General features: G+C 36.4%; 1 protein-coding gene across 4 annotated transcripts in view; it reads right to left on the reverse strand.

Annotated features, from left to right (window-relative positions):
- Window positions 1–21,082, reverse strand: part of IL1RAPL1 (interleukin 1 receptor accessory protein like 1) — a 777,496-nt gene that overhangs the window by 697,105 nt on the left and 59,309 nt on the right. The window contains exon 1 of one of the 4 annotated variants that reach the window (XM_083851493.1): window positions 12,268–12,311. The exons of 1 other annotated variant lie outside the window; for it this stretch is intronic. The gene's annotated coding sequence lies outside the window, so the exon portion shown is untranslated. Of the gene's footprint in view, window positions 1–12,237; window positions 12,312–21,082 lie in introns of those variants that run through there. 2 more of the 4 variants (XM_083851492.1, XM_083851494.1) reach the window with 2 other exon arrangements.

Here is a 21,082-nt window from a genome sequence, read left to right on the forward strand (position 1 = left end):
ACAACTCTTATATAGTAATGTGGTTTTCTGAACGGCTTATCAATTTATCCAATATTGTCATAGTGTTTCCCACTTCTCTGTCAATCTATACTTCTCTTGAAATGTACTTTCATTATAAGCATAAGGAAAAAAGGACTCTTTCTTTAGATAATCTTTCTTTAGGAAACTGTCCTGCACCTTGAACTATGGGGTTAGTGTGTCATGAAAGTGCTAAGTTTAATAAGATTAGTTTGCTTTAAAGACGGCAAGCAGGCAGGCAGGAAGGAAAACAAAACTAATTCTTCATTTAAGTGTATATTTTCATATGGCGGAAAAGTCTTTAAACATAAGTGAAAACCTCACAGTTTTCAGTTTCCGCTCTTGGAAAGCAACGACTGAGTGAAGTGATGAAAGTTTCTTTCTTTGGTGCTGGTATTGTGGAATAAGGCACAAACTTGTCCCTGATAAATTATGAAAAGAAACAAAATTGCAAAGAAACATCACACCTAAAAACATCAGAAAAAAACCATAAAACCTCAATGCCTATTCAGCAACAGTCTCTTTTTAAGTGACAGTTCCTTTCAAATCCCTGAACAGCATGTCATTAGATCTCACAAAGTATGAAGCACATGCATGTACAAAATATAGTATAGTACCTTTGGTACATGCAGAATACAACTTAGTTTGAAAGTAATTGCTTTAGATTTGTAAATTGGAAACAAAAGGTAAAATTAGAATCAGTGTGATTTCACAAGCAAGTATCAATTCATAGTCATGATTTTCTACAAGTGTCATGTAACAGGAGAGCCCTAACAACATTTAAAATGTTAGTTAGAGGAACATACACCTGCTTCAAAAGCAAAAGGCCATAAAAATACTTTCCAAAGTCTAAGAAAACAAAGAGTCATCAATCAGATTTTCAGGCACTCATGAGAAACTAGTCGTAAGCCCCAGAAAGATATAAAGAAATAATTTCTTCCTTTTTATGGCCTTAAATATGTCAAGATAGATGAAGAGGAAAGATTCAAGAAAACTGACTTGAAATACTGTCCTTCTGAAAGGGGGAAAAAAAAAAAAAAAAGCCCTTCTTCCAAATCCTTCTGCATGTGTAACCAGTCTTCCATCTATTATGGCATGTTCCTTTCCTGTGAGATATCTAAACTTAACTATCTGCTTTTCTGTTAGTTCCTTGACCACTCTGTAGCTTTGCTTTGGGGGATTGAGTAGTCATTTCTTGTTCATGTACCAATCTGAAATTCCATCTCTGCAAAGACTGACAAAAGAAAGTTTTAATATTCCAAATATCATTTTATTGGGTAATTCTAATTGGATGTATTTTCAGGCAACTAAAAATATTTACAATGAAGGTAAAATAACAACCTTGCTTGACTAAGTATATTCACTGTATGTATTTGTGGAATTCAAACTCTTTTTCTACATAAGGCAAATTTTCAACTCCTAGCTATCTGCAACAAACCAACAGTAGAAAAAGCTGAAATACTGTAGGTCCCTATATGGTTAGTTTTCTGATATTTTCTAATTAGCAAAGAGTAACAGTTACATATGAATATAAGTTGTTTAAGAAATAAATTTGCAAGATGTAACTTAGAGTAAGTGAAGAACTTTCAGTATAATTTTGAGTTTAACTCAGGCTTAAACTACTTTTTTTTTTTTCTTAAAACATTTAGTCTTCCTGATTTTTATTTTTTTTTTGAATAAACACTTGATAAAATAACTGTGATGTTCCTCAGACTTTATGACAGAAGACTCTAGTTACTTTGACTAGCAATGAGCATTTTGGGAATGATTTAATTCCAAAAATTCTCTAAATAATATTTCCCATATGATTCACTAATGACAGAGACATTTTCCCTTGAAGAGGGACAGAAGGATCTGGAGGATGAAGCTCCACTGTATATTCTGATGGAACATTTGCTTGCTTGATAATAAAATCCCTCACAATCACTAAGACTATTGGTTTACATAACACTAACATTAATGATTGTGTTTTATGTTATACACAGTAGGCTACATATTCTCCTTTTTTTCACAGTTGATCCTTGTAATATAATCTTACTAATACAGTGCAATCTTAGACCTTAGAGTACAACCTGTTTCTAATTTAATGCTTATTCAACTCTGCCATATTAGAAGTTAGGTCCCTAATTTACATTACATTTCATAGGATATGAGCTTGCTTTATATTTTCAGGGTTGTGAAGAGGGAGAAGCAGGTGTTCCATTTATTCCTTCTCTTTTGTGGGCTAACTGCCAAATCCTGTATGCTTGTCCAAACCAAATTTCGATAACCTGATATCAGAACCTGAGAGTGCTTCTGGGGCTGCCCAGGCTCCACTGGATCCTCCTCCACCCCTGCCTGAAGCCTGGCTCTTGTCCTGGCCCTCTGCTTACCATCCCAGGGGCTGTAGGCAGACCCCATAACCAGCCCCCACATCCAGATGCCATGGGTGAGGGCATGGGCTATGCTGTGACTGCCCATGGGGCCTGGCTTCCCATGGCGGGGGGCAGTCAGCCCTTACTGCAGCCTGGCACCTGCTGTACAAGAGGGTGTTAAGTCCCAGAATAACTGTATTCACCAGTGGCTGCTTGCTTCCAGTGGGAGAACAGTCCTTGCATTTTAATGCTACAAACAACCTGGGAAGAAAGTCACCACTTCCCCTAGAAATGTGAGTATTGTAATTAGGTTTGTGTTAACAATAATAAAAATAATAAAAAATAAAATAAAATAAAAATAAAAATAAAAATAAAATAAAATAAAATAAAATAAAATAAAATAAAATAAAATAAAATAATAAAATAAAATAAAATAAAATAAAAAACTTTAGAAGTTCACAATATTAAAAATTTCCTTATCTATGATAAAATTATTTTTGGATGTCAGCCTGCGATATGCTACCTGCATTTAGGTAGCAAAAATCAGTTTCCGTGTAGAAGGCATTTCCATAGGCAAGATGGTAGTAGCTTTCCGTAGGCAACCTACTACTTCATTAAGACAAAAGGATCCATATGTTGAATTTACCATTAAAAAACAACAGAAAGCACCTTAAGAGAGAGAGATGGATTTGATGGGTGGATCATTCAGTGGATAAGGAATTGGCTTGAAAGTCATACCCAGAAAGCGGTGGTCAATGGCTCTAAGTCCAGGTGGAAGCCCGTGACGAGTGATGTCCCTCAGGGGTCTGTCCTGGGACCAGTGCTGTTTCATATCTTTATCAACAATATAGACAGTGGGATCGAGTGCAGTCTCAGGAAGTTTGCAGATGACACCAAGCTGAGTGGTGCAGTTGATACAACAGAAGGAAGGGATGCCATCCAAAGGGACCTGGAAAGCTTGAGAAGTGAGCCTACGTGAACCTAATGAGGTTCAACAAGTCCAAGTGCAAGGTACTGCTCCCTGGTTGGGGCAATCTCAGACATGAGTACAGACTGGGAGAAGAACTCATTGAGAGCAGCCCCGCAGAGAAGGACTTGGGGTTCTGGTGGACAAAAAGCTCGACATGAGCCAGCAGAGTGTGCTTGCAGCCCAGAAGGCTATCTGCATCCTGGGCTGCATCAACAGAAGAGTGGCCAGCAGGTGGAGGAAGGTGATTGTTCCCCTCTGCTCTGCCCTTGTGAGTCCCCACTTGGAGTGCTGCATCCAGGTCTGGAGTCCCCAGCAAAAGCAGAATGTGGGTCTGTTAGAATGGGTCCAGAGGAAGGCCACAAAGATGATCATGGGGTGGGGTGACCTCGTTGCAGCTTTTCATTACTTAAAGGGAGCTTATAAAAAAGATGGAGAGCGACTCTTTGCTCAGTCGGATACTTACAAGAAAAGGGGAAATGGTTTTTAAACTAAAAGAGAGGAGATTTAGATTAGAGGTTTGGAGGAAATTCTTCGCTCAGAGGGTGGTGAGGCACTGGAACAGGTAGCCCAGAGAGGTTGTAGATGCCTCATCTCTGGAGGTGTTCAAGACCAGGTCGGATGAGGTCCTGAGCAATGTGATCTAGTGTGTGGCATCCCTGCCTATGGCAGGGAGGTTGGAGTTAGATAGCCTTCAAGGTCCCTTCCAACCCAAGCCATTCTATGATTCTATGATTCCATGAAAAAGGCCATCAGCTTTACCAATCACATACAGATCTCACGTACAACAACTGAAAACAGAACAATTCCTACAGGTATTATCATTAAATTGTTTTGTAAAGGGCTGATATCTATAATTAAAATATATACCTTTTCAGTTTATTAAAGTTGTAGGGTGAAAACTTCAAAAATAGATATAACTAAAATTTGTTATGTCTACATGGCAATTCTTTATGACATGTGGGACCACCTAACATGACTTGGGGAGTTCTCATTTTTATTTTATTTAGTATTTTTTTTCTGCAACAGTTGTGAAGAAATGGAGCAGTTCTTTCTGCTCTGATCTGCACCTTTATTATTGTGAACAAGCCTGTGTACAAGACTGACAGTCACATCATAATTTCATAATTCCTAACCTTTATTATTGAAGGAGCAGAAGGGTGAAAGAAAATGTTGAAAATAATGCTAAAGCTTTCTCCATTAAATCTGGAAAGTGTTTATCTTCACTGAACAAGATAACTTTGAAACTGCCCAGGCCCATCATTCAGTTTGGAATGACATTCTTTTATTTCAACTTCATTTTCCTTGTTGCTCTTGTTGCTTTTTTTGGCTAAGTTTTGAAAAGCATGTACTAACATATCTAATTTCTTAGCAAAACTCTGCTCAGTCTTCACTTCATTGCCCTTGCACCAACCAGCTACCTAATATTCCTAATGCTAAAGAAAACTTCATTGCTTGTGTAGAAAGACAGTAGGAGACCTATGGCTTTATAAAACTGTGCTGAGATCCAAGGTCAGAAAAGGGGTGTTACTGCCCTACCCAGTTACAACTTTTACGTGCTGCTGAACAGTGCTGCTTTTTAATAGCTGCAATTTTTGATTTGACGCTAAGTCTTGAGACAGAGTTTCCTGTACCAATGTAGCACAATCAATGTTTAGCCATGAAATATATGATATACAAACTTTAAAATGCAATATCCTGATGGTAAAAATGGCTATTCCAAAGCCTTCTAAAATCAATTTCAGATTATAACAAAGGAAAATATAAATCATGCAAAGATTTACACATATCTAGGCCACAGGCTGAGTATTAATTACACTGTAATTGCAGTACATTCCATATACTTCTAGCAATTTTCATAACTGGGGCTATTATTACAGTGTCCTTCAAAATCTTTCTTTCAGAATAATGATTAAAAAAAAAAACTCTCAAAAATAACTTTCCTCTGGAAATTAGGAGCACTGTCTACCACCATGACATGCCTCTACCCCTTCAGAGCTGGGATTTCAAATACTCATAGATCAGTAAGAGACTGAGAAGCAGACTGTGGTGGATCAGACTTGGGATTCCAAACCAGTAATTCAAACCCTTTTGACTTAAAATGGATGATATGTATAACAGAAATAACACAGAAGAAGAGACTGGAATCTTTTCCTGAAGAAGTACTGTAACTACGAGACCACAATTTGTCTCTTTTTGCTTCTTTTTCCAGGCTCCTGAATTTATATGCACAAGGCTTTGTTTTCCCCAGAAATGGTAGAGATTGCTGTCATCAAAATAATTGGATGAGAGATTAGGGAAATGTGGGTTCAAATTCTTCAGATCAAGAAGACTTACAAAATAATACTCCCATTAACTGAGCATGTGCTGTAACTCTAACACATATACATATTGTGTACTTTCAAAGGAGTAGTTTGCACTGAGTAAAATGTTATCACATAAAATAAATGCAGCAAATGTTTATGGGTGGCTTATTCAAAACTATTCAGTTAATTTCCACCCTGTTGTACAGGGCAGAATGATTCTCATCATATTGACTATACATAAAAATAGAGCATTCCATAAAACTTTATCAGCTCATATTGTGAAAGCCCTCAGGAAGTTTTAAAAGCTCAGCAGAAATGCATCTATTTTCCACAGAATTCAAAACTGAGCATAAATGCATTTGTCCATGAATTCATGCTACTAGCTGACTACTATATGATTATACATACAATATAATATATTATAATATACAATATAAATAATAATGTATACAAAATCTGTATCAGAATACCACTGCTGAGGTTTTGGTTCTTCAAAAAATAAATGTCTAAAATAGAAGATTTGGGGTACATTCTAAAAATAAATGCATCAGTAGTTGATGTTTATGTTATTTCCACAGGATTTTGAATTCGAACATGTACTCCACCCATGCATATTAAGACAGAATGTGACCTCTCATTGTCTAATAGCAGCCATCCCAGCCTCAGACAATGAACTGAGAAGGCTCTGTTTTCTGGGTAGCTGCAGAAGCAACAGAAGATCCACAAGTGATAGTCATCTTTCTATTTCTGTCTCCTGATTGTTCATAGCTATTGTGCTTACATACTATCAGGAATAGAAGTGGATGCGTATGCAAGTTAAAATTATTTCACAGGCAGTGATTTTTATACCGCACAAGTCTTGCTTAACCTTTAATTGGTTATAACACTGGGGTATTGATAAGGGCTATTACAGGTACTAGAAAAATATGTATATAAAAAAGAAAACCTTTAAGGCCATCATGCTTGAAATGCCCCACAATAACTTCCAACCTTAGCCATGCTGGAGAGAAAGTAGGAAGAATGGAAAAAATCAGGGTGCATTAGATCCATTTTAAGCAAAAGGTGTAAGTATAACACCCTTGTACCTTGCTGAATTAAATGCTGTAACTTGATACTTATATCTAGCCATTGCCTATAGTTCATTGGGCCATATGTCATACTCACAGTTTTACAAACTTTACAATGCAATGCATAGTATTTGCAATCATTACATAGAAAAAGACATAGAGTGCATTCTTTACTGGCCTTTGTACATTTAGGAAAGAAACTGTTTCTGTTTCCTGTGCATAGATTGTTAGTAATTGTGTGCAAATAAACTGTCAATTCAGGCAAGCATAATAGGAGAATCCTAAAGTAAGCAAAGGTTTAAGCAAGTACAGAATATTAGCACATCTCTAACATAACAAGTATTAGATACTCACCAAGAAGCTTTTAGCTCTATTATATATAATCACTTAGATACTGTTGAGGTTTTGGCTATCAGTCTGTATCAGTCAGCTAGCTCAAACTTCAGTTTTTAAAACAAATGTTTAATAAAATGTGTTTCAGTCCCATGTGAATCAGGTCATCTGCTTTCAGAGCAAGGAAAATGATAAGAGTTTAGCATCCATTAGTTTCTTCATCTTTAGCATTTTTCGTTTTCTTCATCTGCTGTCAGATCATCATGAAACTTTATAGAATACATGGAATCTTTTCAGCACATACAATATTTCAAAATATTTGATATACTCTACAATATTTAAAACACATAAATCTACCGTAATGATAATTTTGTCTTTGATGTATATATATTTGGTCAGGAAAGGTAATTCTCTTAGTTTTACACCGTTTACAAGTTTTAGGCTTTCTTGAATACATTCTCAATGAATATAATGTCAAAAAACTTTGCTGAAAAATACGTTAACATGAACAGAAGACAACTCCCAAAGAAATGGAGATGTCTACCCTTGTAACAAAACCTTTGATGTAAAGTTATTTGTAAGCATGTATTAGTTCTAAAAACGTCCAGTATTAGCTAAGCCAAATACACACCTTTCAATGCTACTAATTTTAGGGCTTATCAGTACTAATTGTTTTGTCCTGAAAGTCCAGGGGCAGATGAGGAAAGTATGCCTCCTACTTACTGAGAGATGGTGGCTTATGCTGGGCACTGCAACTCTGATGCTCACACAACTGCAAGACCTTAACTGAATTCACAGTGATTTTTTTTCCCAAGGTTCTCAATTGTTTACGTAATGTGGCTCATACGACTAATAAAAAGGCTATCTCGTGCACAAAAAATTATTGCCATTTTGCAGAAAGGACAGCTTATTGCTTCTTTTTTTCAAGAGAGCCTCATCAAGGCAGACCTAATACAGGAAAATGCAATGGTTTCAGTAAGGAACCAAGCATCCCAGCTTTTGTTCAGACTGAAATTACTGTTTTCTCCTTCTCAGTTGTATGGGGTGACACAAGGTCTAGAAGAATATGTAATACAGTAAATGGGTAAGAAACATCAAAACAATCTTAAAAGCATCAAGTAAATTTGTGTGAAACAGTATCTTCTGTTTTGACTGAACATGCTTACCACACATGTGAGGGCAGCAGCTCCCTGAGGCCAAGACTATGGGGGTCCCCTTGCAGGGCTCAGGGCAGGGCCTGGCAGGCAGCCATCCCACCATGCCAGACAGGGCATCTGGGGGCAACTGCAGCAGTTCCAGCCCCTGGCACCTCCCTAGACAAAGGGCTGGGCTGAGGTCAGAGGCCAGGACATGTGGGCCCACATGTGCACCCAGCTCGGAAAAAGACATGGATGAGCGGGCTGTGCAGGGCTCAGGCAGTGAGTGGCAGCGGTAGCTCAGGCCAGGCCCTGCAATAGGGCCACACCTGGAAGTGGCTCCCACAAACCAGGGTTTGGCCCTGGCCACAGACACCCCTCAGCATGTCTGGGAAGCTGACCGCCCAGCCACAGTGGCGGTGCCTGGGGCTGGCATTCAGTACTGGTGAACAGGTGGATGCTCTATGGGCCAGTGCACAGCAATATGAATACAAATCAGCTGGTAGATTTCTGCATAAATCTGGACAAACGTCACTATGCAAACCTGCTTGTAGTGTAGATATACCGGAGTAAAATCTTTTATTTAAGGCTTTTTAGAACAACACCAACATGCTATGAAAGTTCACAATCCAGTTCACTATTCTACAAGAGTTAATATTTTCAAAACATATGAAAACATTAGATAATGGATACTTCTAGATAACCTATATTCCACTATAAACTGTAGATGTGTGTGCCCATTGAGAAATATCTATTTCCAAAGTTCAGTTTGATTTAATGGATTGATATGGTTCTTATTTCTCAGGTGATTTTTACTTTGTCCTCAGTCATGCTCCATAAGATGAGATAGGAGTTGTACCAACAGCCTTTTCAAGACAGTGTAAGTATATCCTTATACTGAAGAGTGAAAGCGCTGCTCAGGAGCTAGAAGAATAAAAGTGTTGACTACATTCCATAGAAGACATATTTTCTCCCAGATCTATCCGCAGACATGTTCCAAAGGACAGCATTCCCCCAAGGAAGAATTTAAAATTTCTCTTTTGAAGACAAGGAGATCCGCTCCCTGCCCCCCAAAAATATAGAACCTTCAAAGGCTGAGAGAAAGGACTCTAACAATGTAGGGATGAATACAGCAGAATCAGAGGAGGTGCAGATGTAGGCTGGAGGCACAGCTGTGGGGCCTGCACAGTTAAGCAGGAGTCCTAAAAAGATGTATTGTTCCGTCACCCTCTGCCTCTGATTCCCTTTTGTGCTAGTTAAGAAGTTCTAAACACTTGAAAATATGTCTTCACTGCCATATTGGTGCATCCCCAAAGACACAACAAATCTCCATCAGATGCAAAAGAGGTAAATGTGGTGGTGTGGTAAGTAATGAAGAAGCTTTGCAGAAAGGTCTAAAGAGAGGGTGGAAGGCAGGAAAGCCAGGTAACAACATCACACTTCAAATGAAGTGGCTTACATGTGATAGAAGGCATGGCAGAAGCCAATGCACGGCACTCACATTCATGAGGTCTGAAGCATAGGGACTTAATATGATGAAAGTGTACAGCAGAATAACACATGTCCACCAAAAGAAATTTCACTTAGCTTGTCGCAGGTAGATTGAAAGATTGATTTGTTAGAGTAAAACAAGTCAGAACTAACATCAAGATTATAGCATACATATGTTCCTATGCTTACTGTATTAGACATTTGTCTCTCGAACATGTTGAGGAGGCCCAAAGCTTCTGCTGAATTTTTTTCTTAAATTTTCCTCACTTGATTCTATACCTGAAAAATACCTTCTTCGTAGTTCTACTCCCATTTTTGCCTCCTCCACACTTTGTGCCAACATTTACCATGCATTTCACTGAGCTGTGCAAGAGTGCCGTTCACTTTTGCTGTGAACAAGAAATCTTCAAGGAAATGTCAGAAAATGCAGGAGGGAAAGATGAGATGGAACTAGATAAGTATAAATACAGGCGTCAGCACTTAGGTCTGCCTAGACTGTCACCAAACCCTTTGCTTAATTCACCTACACAGTTTATGATGACATTCTTACATGTTGCTGACTAACTTAACTTATTGCAATATGTGAGTATAGCTTTGAGTCAGCAAAGCAAGTAAGGTTAGCGTGCAATACATTTGTTCATTCTGGCAGACTGTGAATATCCTGTGATACCAAGTAGCAATGCACTGTCTATATAGATCACAGGCAAGAAGCTGTTATCTCCAGACAAAACAGTCACCCTGGAACAGAACAACATATTCATCTTTTTGAGAGACCTAGACCACCTACATAAAAAGGAGCTTTCCCCAAACTTCTAGCATTTGTGAAATGCAGTTTCCCACACGAAAGGATCGTATTTGGACTGAGTGAGCACAGTCACTTAGCATGGATTTAAGAGTATGCTTAATTAGTCCACTGTTAAACTAATTAAATAATCTTAGTTCAACTAGTCTGAGGCTTTTCCACTTTGTAAGTAGATGAGAAAAAGTATTTTTCAATATAAACAGCTTAACGACATTTTATAGGGGTATGAATCAGAATCCAATGAGAATGATTCTCAAAGTCAGATTTCTTTGCTGAATTTCTTCACTGATTTCTTCTTCTTTTAAATAACTATTTAATTTGAATGGTTTCAGCAAGACCTTTAACAATTAATTGTTTGCTTATCCCTATAAACATCTTTAGATGGAGAAAATATTTTGTGACATGTATCTAAGGTTGCTACTATTGTAAAAAGCATTGTGAAAGTATTGCAAACTCCCTTATAAGCCAATAAACTACAAAAACTTTACTGGAAAAATTTAATGGAATAATTCCTATACTGAAATAATTACAACAAAACGGTCAAGACTGAAATGTTATATATGTATAAAAGTTAAAACATACAAGCTTTTCATCACATTAAGTTTGCCTTAGCTGGAGTATTTCATAAATCTCTTCGTCTAAACTCCCCATATGAAAGTATGCATATGCATACTATATATGCATATGCAGCTTGCATGCTAAGGGCATCCAGTTCAATATGTCAGTTCAACACTAGGTAAGATTTGCATTGAATGTTTTATCCTGGGTGTTTTCTGCCACCGTAAGCCTGTTATCAGTAAAGGTTAGCTCTGATTTTTGCAAACAACCGTTAAAACTCAGGTCCATTTATTATCTTCTATGGTTTATCATAGACAACAATGTACTAATAATTTTGTCTTCCCACTGTGAAAATATCAGTATTACATCCAAACAAGTTCTCCCTCTGATTGTTGGTAGTTTAACTAATTTGTTGTACAGTGTTCCCAACAAAGGTTAATTCTACTCTTTTTGTGAATATGTGTATATGTCAGTGGGAGTTTTATAGGTAAAAGGGATGACTTGCCCTCATACTGTAGACTCTGCACACACCCGTTGAAATTTTGGACTGCAGAAGAGCAGACTGCAGCTCTCATTTAAATTCATTAATACTGTTATGGAATCATTTAGCTGTTTTATGTATTACAGCAGCTGCTAGCGTAGCTTAAAATAAAATGGGAAGGGACCATTCTGTTTTCAGCAGAACAGTTTTTACAGGCTTTAATGTGGCAAAAACATCATGCTATCTTTTGATGACTGTTCCCTGGTTGACTATCTCCCTAACAACAGATGATGCTTGTGTAATATTGTCTGAAACAAAAGGGCTTCAGTTTGTAATCCTACTCTCAGCACAGTTTGACTACTAAAACAGGCAAGACAAGGAGCCAGATAACTTAAAAGTATCACCTTCTCAGTTGCCCCACCAAAAATACGAGTTAATGACTCAGAAGATTATATCTCACTTTAATCATGTCACCACTTAGAATACAAGAGATCAGCTTAAGGACTGACAGATCTCTCTTATTCCTTCCCCTCACCTTTTTTTTAAGTCAAATTGCTTCCAAGAAGATGAAAACTCCTGTTTTATTCCTATAATCTTCATGCTTACTAAAGTCTCTGAAGAGTGCATAAACTGTAGCAGAAAACAGTCACCCACTTTGGATACAGGCACAGCAGTAAATCGATTTAATGATAAATAATTCTTTTGATTTTCTTGGCATAATCACCTTTTGGAATTAAGATATTCTCAAATGTACCTGTTTTCCAAGTCTCTTACTCTTTCTTCAAATCAGGAATCTGAGAAGAAAAGAAAGTTTTGAAAATATCACCTGTACACTTCGCTGTTTTTCTGAGTCTAAACATTTCCTAGCTCATTGCTTCACTGCTGAATAATGCTTCCAATAAATATAACTATATCCATAATGTTTAGTATTTAATATTAAAAAAAAAAACACAAACACATTCCTATAAGGGTTGCATATCCTCTTGTTTATTATAAATAGTAGCCTCTATCCAGAACACAAAAGGCAGACTTGAAACTACTTTGTGATAGCTCAAAAAAACAAACAAACAAACAAACAAACAAAACAGTTAATGAAGGAAAAAAAATAAAAATAAAATAAAAGATGCCAGCTTCATGCTTATTCCAAGGTTGAAACATAAAGGCAAAGCTTAACCAAACACATTCCAAATGACAGTTCTTCTGAGTCCTTCTGAGTTTTAATAATTAGCCTTCACAGAGGTTGTATACCATGCCAGAATATTTTTACTCTTCCCATGCAGTGTCATGTGCCTTTAGAACTTTCGGCAAAAAGCCAATGAGGTAAACACTTCTTTAAGAGCCTACTTGAGACCTCACTTTCATAGAAAAATATTAATATTAATAATAATAATAATTTATTCTTAAGAAAAAAATAGTAATTTAGGAGTTGAAATTAGAAAAGAGTCTAAATTAGAAAAGGTCAGAGCAAAAAACCTTTACAAGCTGTCACTTGGTTCAGTGTTTAGGCATATGACTTCTATGGGTTGTTGGTAAATTGGAAAATCCTTAATAATTCTGCTATAATGCTGCTTGCAACAATCCTTTCAACAATTCAACTAAATCGAATACTTATGAAAGAGTGAAAAAAATCCAGCTGCTTTGTTTACAATTGCATATATAATTTTAGGGAGTGCTGAAGTAAACATGAATTTAGTGTTTAATACTAGCCTAACAATTTCTGAGTGCTACAACAGAGTGGACAAGAATGGGAATATATTATCCACAGTTTTAATTAAACACTAATGTATTTTAAGACTGTAAAAATGTTTTGATAAATTAATGACTACAAAACAAAGAATTACACAATCTTGCTTAGATTTTAGAAAAGTAAGTATATGTGGAAGAAAAAGAAAATAAATAACAAAAAGATGTCACCTGTCAGATCTACTATGGACATAAGGGAAGAGGTGTGTTGAGTCATTTAAGGAATCTTCATTACAGTGCACCATTCCCTGCAGGCTGTCCTACCATATCTGCAAGAATGCACTCTGAACTTATCTTTTATGCCTAGCATAGCTTTGAGTACATATTCTCTGCTACAGATGGAAGAGGATTTTTAGATCCATGTTAAATCGCCAAACTCTGACCTCACTTTCAGAAAGATGGTTCTACATTTATAATAATAATAACAATAAAGAAAGTTTCTTTTCCAGCCTTTTATTCCCTGTTCCTTCCTGTTCAAATGAAAATGAAATGGTGAACTCAGTTTCATCTGTAGGATCACGGAAGGACTTAGTTTTAATTTCTTGTTAAATTTTACATGTGAACCCATCAGTTATTAATTTTTGCATTGAGTGTTCTTTCCCTTTCTGTTTCTCTATGTCCTTAAAAAGTTTTCCTGTGTTTTAAGATTTATTGAATATCTCTCTAACTATGAAGCAGATATATATCTGGCTGGTTTTAGATAGACAATATTTACTATATAGGTATAAAAAGAAGCATGACATAAATGCTAGAGTCTTTCTTTTCACTGATACTCAGTAATAAAAGACATAATAGACAGTAGAAACTGGAGTGAACAAAGAAACTCTGCAGTAAGGGTTGACTGGTTATAGTAGAGAAGCTAAGTCCTTTTTCTCTGTTCCTTAACAATTACAAAGTGCAGAGTAGTGGGTTTCGCAAAGTATATGAGTATATTTGTCTATTCATAGCAGCTGTCCTCATGGGAATTAAGAATAACCTCTATAGCATGCCATATTCCAATATTGTCCCAGATAAACTAAAATAATTTTATGGTATTTTTACAACCCATCTCACATTCTGTATTTCCTCTTGTGCATAGGAATAAAAAGAATACAAAAATTACCAAGGCAAGCTTTCAGAAAATCACCAATGACCCACTTTATAAAAGAATACTACCACTTTGTCTTGAAATGATTGCTGGGCTTAGAAGTTTCAATAACTGTAGTGATTTTTGTAAGGAAGTGTTATTCTAAATTGCTAAGCCCACTGAGTAGCCAGCAATCATTAAAAGGTTTTCTAGTTTAATGGCATTATTTATCTTCATGCTGTGAACTATACTTGGCAGCACATTTCTGATGTTTAAAAGATACACAGCTTCTCATAAAAGGAGAAAATAATCTTCCAACATAGAAATTGTCTAACATGTATACTGACAGCTGTGTACTCTTTCAAAGGCTGTAGCAGAAGGATGAGATTGGAGAAATCTAATCTGATAAGAGGAGCAAGAGAGATTAGTCAGAATCATGACATTCCATAGACTATTTAATTATTTTTTTTTCCCCGCACAGGATTATATACAAAAGAATGCAATACAGAGGGGAAATGATAGTCTTTTAAAGGTATAATTTCTATGGCAACACTAACAATAGCTGTTCATTTCAAACATAAATAATTTCCAGACCAATCTGGTTTTGTTCACTCCTTTTTCGAAAGACAACCATTATGTCTTTATCTCCTGCAGCAGAACAAAAATAGTCAAAACCACCCCCTGCATACACTAAAGTGGGTGTGAGGAAGTGCAGGCAGATTATGGTCTGGTAGAGCAGTTGGGATGTTCCATCAACAACACCTCTTTGGTGACTGACCTCCAGAAAATGTGTTCTTCTAGGTTAGGTACAAGTCTCAATTCATCTACAGAAAGCAATACAGCAAATTGCTTGAGTGCATTCCCTTTTCTTTCATTTACATAGGAATTTGAACAGAAATATTTGTTTTCTTATCTCTGTGCATATCATCCCAAGGAGACAAGAAAATGAAACTGAAGTTAAAATAAGTCAGACCTCCCTTGCCTTTAAAATAAAAAAAATACCTTTTTTTGATGAGGGTTGGTATTTTTAAAGGCCAATACACTTTGAGATTCTCCAATAATTTAGATTGTTTCTAACCTAGAGATATAAACTGTACACATGTTTCTGTTGCATTTTGTAAATGAAGAGATGCTTCCCAGCTCCTAGTCTAGCAGTTCTCTTCGTCATTTTCTGGCTACCTGACTTGGAAGCTGTTTATATGAAATGGAATTGTTTCTGTTCTCCCCAACCCTTTCAATTCCCAGACTGATATCTCCGGTAGCGTGTGCCCCAGCTGTTAGCAAAAAGCAATCATCCTGCACTATGAAATAGTGATTAAATACAAGTGGACCGAAAGGGTAAGACCCTGTCAAAAAGAATATACTCATCGTAGGTCAGCTTGGAAACCATAACTATTCTTCTGTCTTGTATACAGGCAAGAAAATCTACATCAGGAAATACAGAATCAAGTATTTAAACTTCTTCTACCACTGTATCTCAGTACCCTGTGCTTCTGTACTATGTTATATGTTTACATATTTATATTCCTTATGTAATGAGAGTATATATCCAGCCTGCATAGCATACCATTGTATGTATTTGATCCTCACTGAATATGCTGATACTCTGAGATTTATATTTTATTGCACTTTTTTCTTGGTAGAAACTTGATAAAATTATATTTTCAAAACACCGTCTTTCCTACCCATTCCCCTTTCAAGCACTGACAGGAAGGACTGCAACATCAAATACAATATGGTGAAATGAAGCCAGTTGAACAGACACCAGTCTTGGCACCTTGGCACTACAGGAAATCACCCTGGTGAAGCTTCAGTCTTGAAGACAGTAGGAAGACATGTAAGTGGAGATACAGCAGGGGGTGCCTGAACAGGTACAACCCCCTGCAGTTGGTGGAGAAACATGCTAGAGGACCTGAGTGATAAACATGGAGCAGCATAAAGCAAAGGAAGCACAACACACTGCTCACCACCTTCTGCACTTCCCACTGCCTCATTGAGGGAATGGAGTGTAAGGTGTGGCAAGGTGACTGGAGTCCAGGAAGCTGGGAAGAGATGTGTCTGGAGTAAAGGTGAGAAACAGGTTGAAGACTATTAGTGTTGTTTCCTGATATTTTTTTTCATTGAAAGACGAGATAGTTAGCTTCAGAAAACTTGTTTAAATAGTACAAGAACAAAACAAAACAAAACACAATCCATCCCCCCCGAAAAAAAAAAAAAAAGAAAAGAAAAAAAAAAGAAAAAAAAATCAGTAAGTATCTGAAAAATATACTTTGTTAAGCATTCAGAGTTTTTTTCACTTGCACTTCAAAGATTATGCGGTCCATTCCACAAATAGTCAGGTTTGACAATGACCTTTTATCCACTCTTTTAAATTCTATGCAGTTTAATATTGCTATTCAATAACCACACCTTATTTCTTTAAAAAGAAAAATAGAAATAGAAGAATTGGGTAGGTGTAAATAATCTCTCTCAAATGGTTCTTGTAGGTCTATGGTATTTACTGAAGCTTTAAAGTCCAATAGAGTTCAATATCACATCCGTTAAAATGATGAGTATTATTTAGGTGCAGATAGGTGGGTAGTATTCATTAAAAAAATATGCTAAGACTGCTTAACTAACACTGCTGGTGTGTTCTGCAAATCACTTTTGACAAACTGTCTAGTGCAGAAGAGCCAGAAAAAGCTATACCAAGTGATTTTTAATAAACATAAAGGACGCATATTGAACAAACAATAAATGAATAAAAGTGAATGAGACCTGAAGTATACAATGTAGTTCAACTGTTGACGTATGGTATTTCTTTGCTATATTTTAGTCAATTTTCTCATTATTAAAATAAATTATTCATGAAATAAATAAAATGCTAGAAGCTTTTCACTTCTATGTCAAATAAAAAAAAAATGCTTAAAACAAAGCTCACAATTCTGAATTACAGAGCACAGTACATTACTACTTAATTCATGTGGGCTTTATATACCCATAAGAAATCTTAGTTTCGTGGGTGGAAAAACAGGAGAATAGAGCAAGAGAAGGATAATAGTGTTGCATGGACATGGAGTGGGAGGTTGCAATTCTTCACCGTTACCATTCTTTGTGAAATGGCAATTTCACCTTTGGAAGGTTGTTCTTGATGTGTATCAGTATGAGACAGGGATAACACAAAGTTTCTCTGTTTAGCACTTACACACACACAAGCACACACAAAGAAAAGGTAAATCAACAGAATTCAATAGCACAGCAACCACAGTTAAAACAGACTAGCAAGGACAGTTTATGGTAGGTGAAAAAATAAAATGATGCTGTGTGAAAAACATTTGTGCTTGCCCATACAACACAAATCAAGGATCACAATGATCTCTGCCAAGAAAACTTCCTTATTTTTTGTAGAAAGGAAAGGGAGTAGGGGAACAAGATATTACTACCTTGTAGGAATTACATATTCAACAGTAATTGTTTAGCTTGCTAAATAGATTTTTGGGCTAAAAAGCAGAAAACATGCCACATCCAGCTGATATTCAAAATCCACAGTACATCTAATGAGGCAACATGTAGGAGTTTAACAAATATTTGGGTCATAGTGTTACCAGTATAAATTTGTGCTATTTTGCTGACTTGCAAGAAAGGGCTGCAGAAATTTCTGTGCGCTAGAGTATGAGTTGAGGTACACATTTATTTTACTGTGAAGTAAACCACATTTGATTAAAACAGCCATGCAAAGACAATGGACACTCTATGAAGTCTTTACAGAACATAAACAGACAGTAAAACAATTAAATCCATCTCCATAAAATTTTGTCTGATGTACTTCTATATCATTCCTTTCAAATTGATCAAACCAGGAATGCAGTTTATTTACCACAAGGTAATTCCCATTGTCTTTGCAAGACAAGTGCACAATATTTTTTCCATCAGTAGTACATCTCTATCTAATACCATGATCCCACATGCTCCTTACTAGCTCCTGCTAAAAATCCCACTGTAGCTATGGAGAGATAGTCATCATGGAGAACTGAAGCTCCTGTAAGACAATGCTTATTACAATAATACTCTGACGGAAATGCTTCTTAGATTTGGCATGTAGCATTTGCAGGAAAATCAGTCATTACATTAGTTTGCTTAAATAATGAAGACACCTCCACTCCCAGCATCACTTCCTCTCTCTTGTTTCACACACATGCACTCACTCACACACATAACTGTGTTCCAAAGACTTCTTGACTTAATAATTTTCTACGAACCATTTAATTGTATTCAATTGAAGATGAAGATATGGGTAAGTAGTCAAGTAATTGAAGGGAAAAAAAAAAGGAAAAAAAGAAAAGGAAACTCCATTTCTTCAGTTGGCAGTTTTGTCTGAAAGTAAAGCTGCATGTCAAGCACATCAAAGAGCCAGATTATATAATTAGCTAATAGCCACTATTGACATATCAAATCAATTTATAACAGCTATCCTAGCGAAGCCAAGAGAGTTTAATGCAATAGCTTGTGCACCATCCTCTTTTAAAATTTAATCACTCTTAGTATCTGAAGTAATATATATTATGCATATATAACCAGTATGAATACAGACACTGTGCACCCACTGTGCACTGTGTAGAAGTCATGGCGTAGCATAACCTTGAGCAGAACACAGTCAGCCTACGTATTGTCTTAAAGACACTAAAAAAAAATCAGCTTTGGCACTGGTGTTTTGCAAATAGTTGTCCCCATTTTTGAAAGCAGAACTCCTTGGTAAAATATACACTGGGGTATAGTGTTGAACAGTTTGGACCCAAGTGCCAAATATGACATCAATTCTTTCCCCAACAACAAAGGTCATTCTTAAGGACAGTATTAGCAATGTTCACATTTTCTTTCTTCTTTTTCCTACCATCAGCAAGAAATCTTATAATAAGCCATGTACCACTTAAGAAGAAAACCTGTAAAGTGAGGTAAACAGCAAAATTCTAAACCATTTTGGGGGGGGGGGGGGGGGGAACAGTAATAATATTAAAAGGAAACTAGATCTGCTTTTTCAGAAAAATTGTTTTCCAGTTTATAATTGGCTCTCTGCTTCTTCTCTCTGCTTCTTAAGACTTCAAAATATATATTCACAGCAGGGATGCATTCAGCTGGAAGGTTGCATCAGATGAAACTCAAGCTAGCCTTTAGCTGGGGGGTAGAATACAATTGTCAAGATCCATGCAACCTTAAAGCATGTATCTGGGAGTTTTAACTTCAACAGGATTGCTTATGCAAGTAAAGATTTTACAAGTGAATAAGCATTGGTAAGTTGGTCCCAGTATGTGTATTCTTTGAAGTGTATACATTTCTAGACTAGAACTGAGAACATCTCTTGCATGCAGAAGCATAGTATGGATTTTTATTTTGTAACATTGAAGATATGCTAAAACCAAAAGTTTTACATGAAAATACCATGTTATCAGACACTGTATTTTTTCAAACAGGTTAAAAATATTCTCTAGGACTTTGCTGTTGTGTATAGGAAAAGTCATTGGGACAAATTTACCAGTACTTCATCTCTGTAATTCCACCTATTTCAGTGAGATAATAGAGGATATCAACCAGCACGAAACATGTTCTTTCTGCATTCAATAGCTATGAAATGATAATATCTAGGAGACAGGAATAAAGTTTTTGAAAGCAATTAGAGGGAAATGGGCATCTGTTTTAGCATGTTATGAATCTTTACGATTCATATCTGTTTTGTGTGTTATGAATCTTTATGAGACTAATAACATTGAATGAACATTGAGTAACTCATTTAGTTTTCTGTGCACATTGATTTCACTCCGCTTTCAGGTTAGTGTTGATAACAAAGCAGAAGATTTCAATAAAAATTAAGCTAAAGATATGGGATCCCTCTAACATGGAATAGTGTACGTTACTGCCTTCACTGGGAAAAGCTACATACCATTTAACAGAAGGTAAATGCCTCACCTTGAAACAGCAATGCAAGCTGAATACAGAGAAAGGTGAAAAATAAGAATTGATACCGTCAGACAGGAGAATTAGAACAAACATTTAATAAATGACTAGTATGCATTAGGGTAGAACTCTAATCTTTTTCATGTATTGTCACAAACTCCTATTTTCCCTTGCCTGCTGAGAGATAAAGTTTGCCTGTGTTTTTTTCAAGAATCATGTTGTAACAATTTGCATTCCCTTTTCAGAGGATAAATATTTTTCATGAAGCATTTCTACAGAGAAAAACTAAACAAATATTTGTCTGCGAAAGGCAGATGTTCTTCCTGTGACCAACAGTATCTCAAAGGAGAAAAGCATTCACTCCAGTTCTCCCTGATATGAACAAAAGGCAAATAGAAAATATTTCCTAAGTGAATTCTTACAAATTCTGGATAAATTATATCTCCAAACTACAATACATTTTAAATTAACATTTTCTCTATTTATCATTTCATGGCTGCATGATCCAGACTTCTCTTGCTCACATAACCTCATTGTGCTTACTACAAGTCTTTTTACCTCCCTGGCACCTCCTGTTAAAGCCTGGAGCAGCTGAGTGTCCTGGTGTATCCCTTAATCTTGTAGCTGAAAGGGGAGGTAGGGAACGCTCTTCTTCCTGATCCCTAAACTTTTTTGGAGCTATGACAATCTGAGAAGTTTAGTAAACCCTAATTATGTTTTCTGTAACCTAAGGAATGCGCTAGATTTTGTCAGGTCATTCACAGATGGCTTTATCAAAATGTACCAAAGATGACTCTCCTTATAATTTATCAACACAAGCTCTGAAAGAAGT

The sequence above is a fragment of the Anser anser genome (genome assembly GCF_964211835.1).
Source record: "Anser anser genome assembly, chromosome: 1".
Lineage (NCBI taxonomy): Eukaryota > Metazoa > Chordata > Aves > Anseriformes > Anatidae > Anser > Anser anser.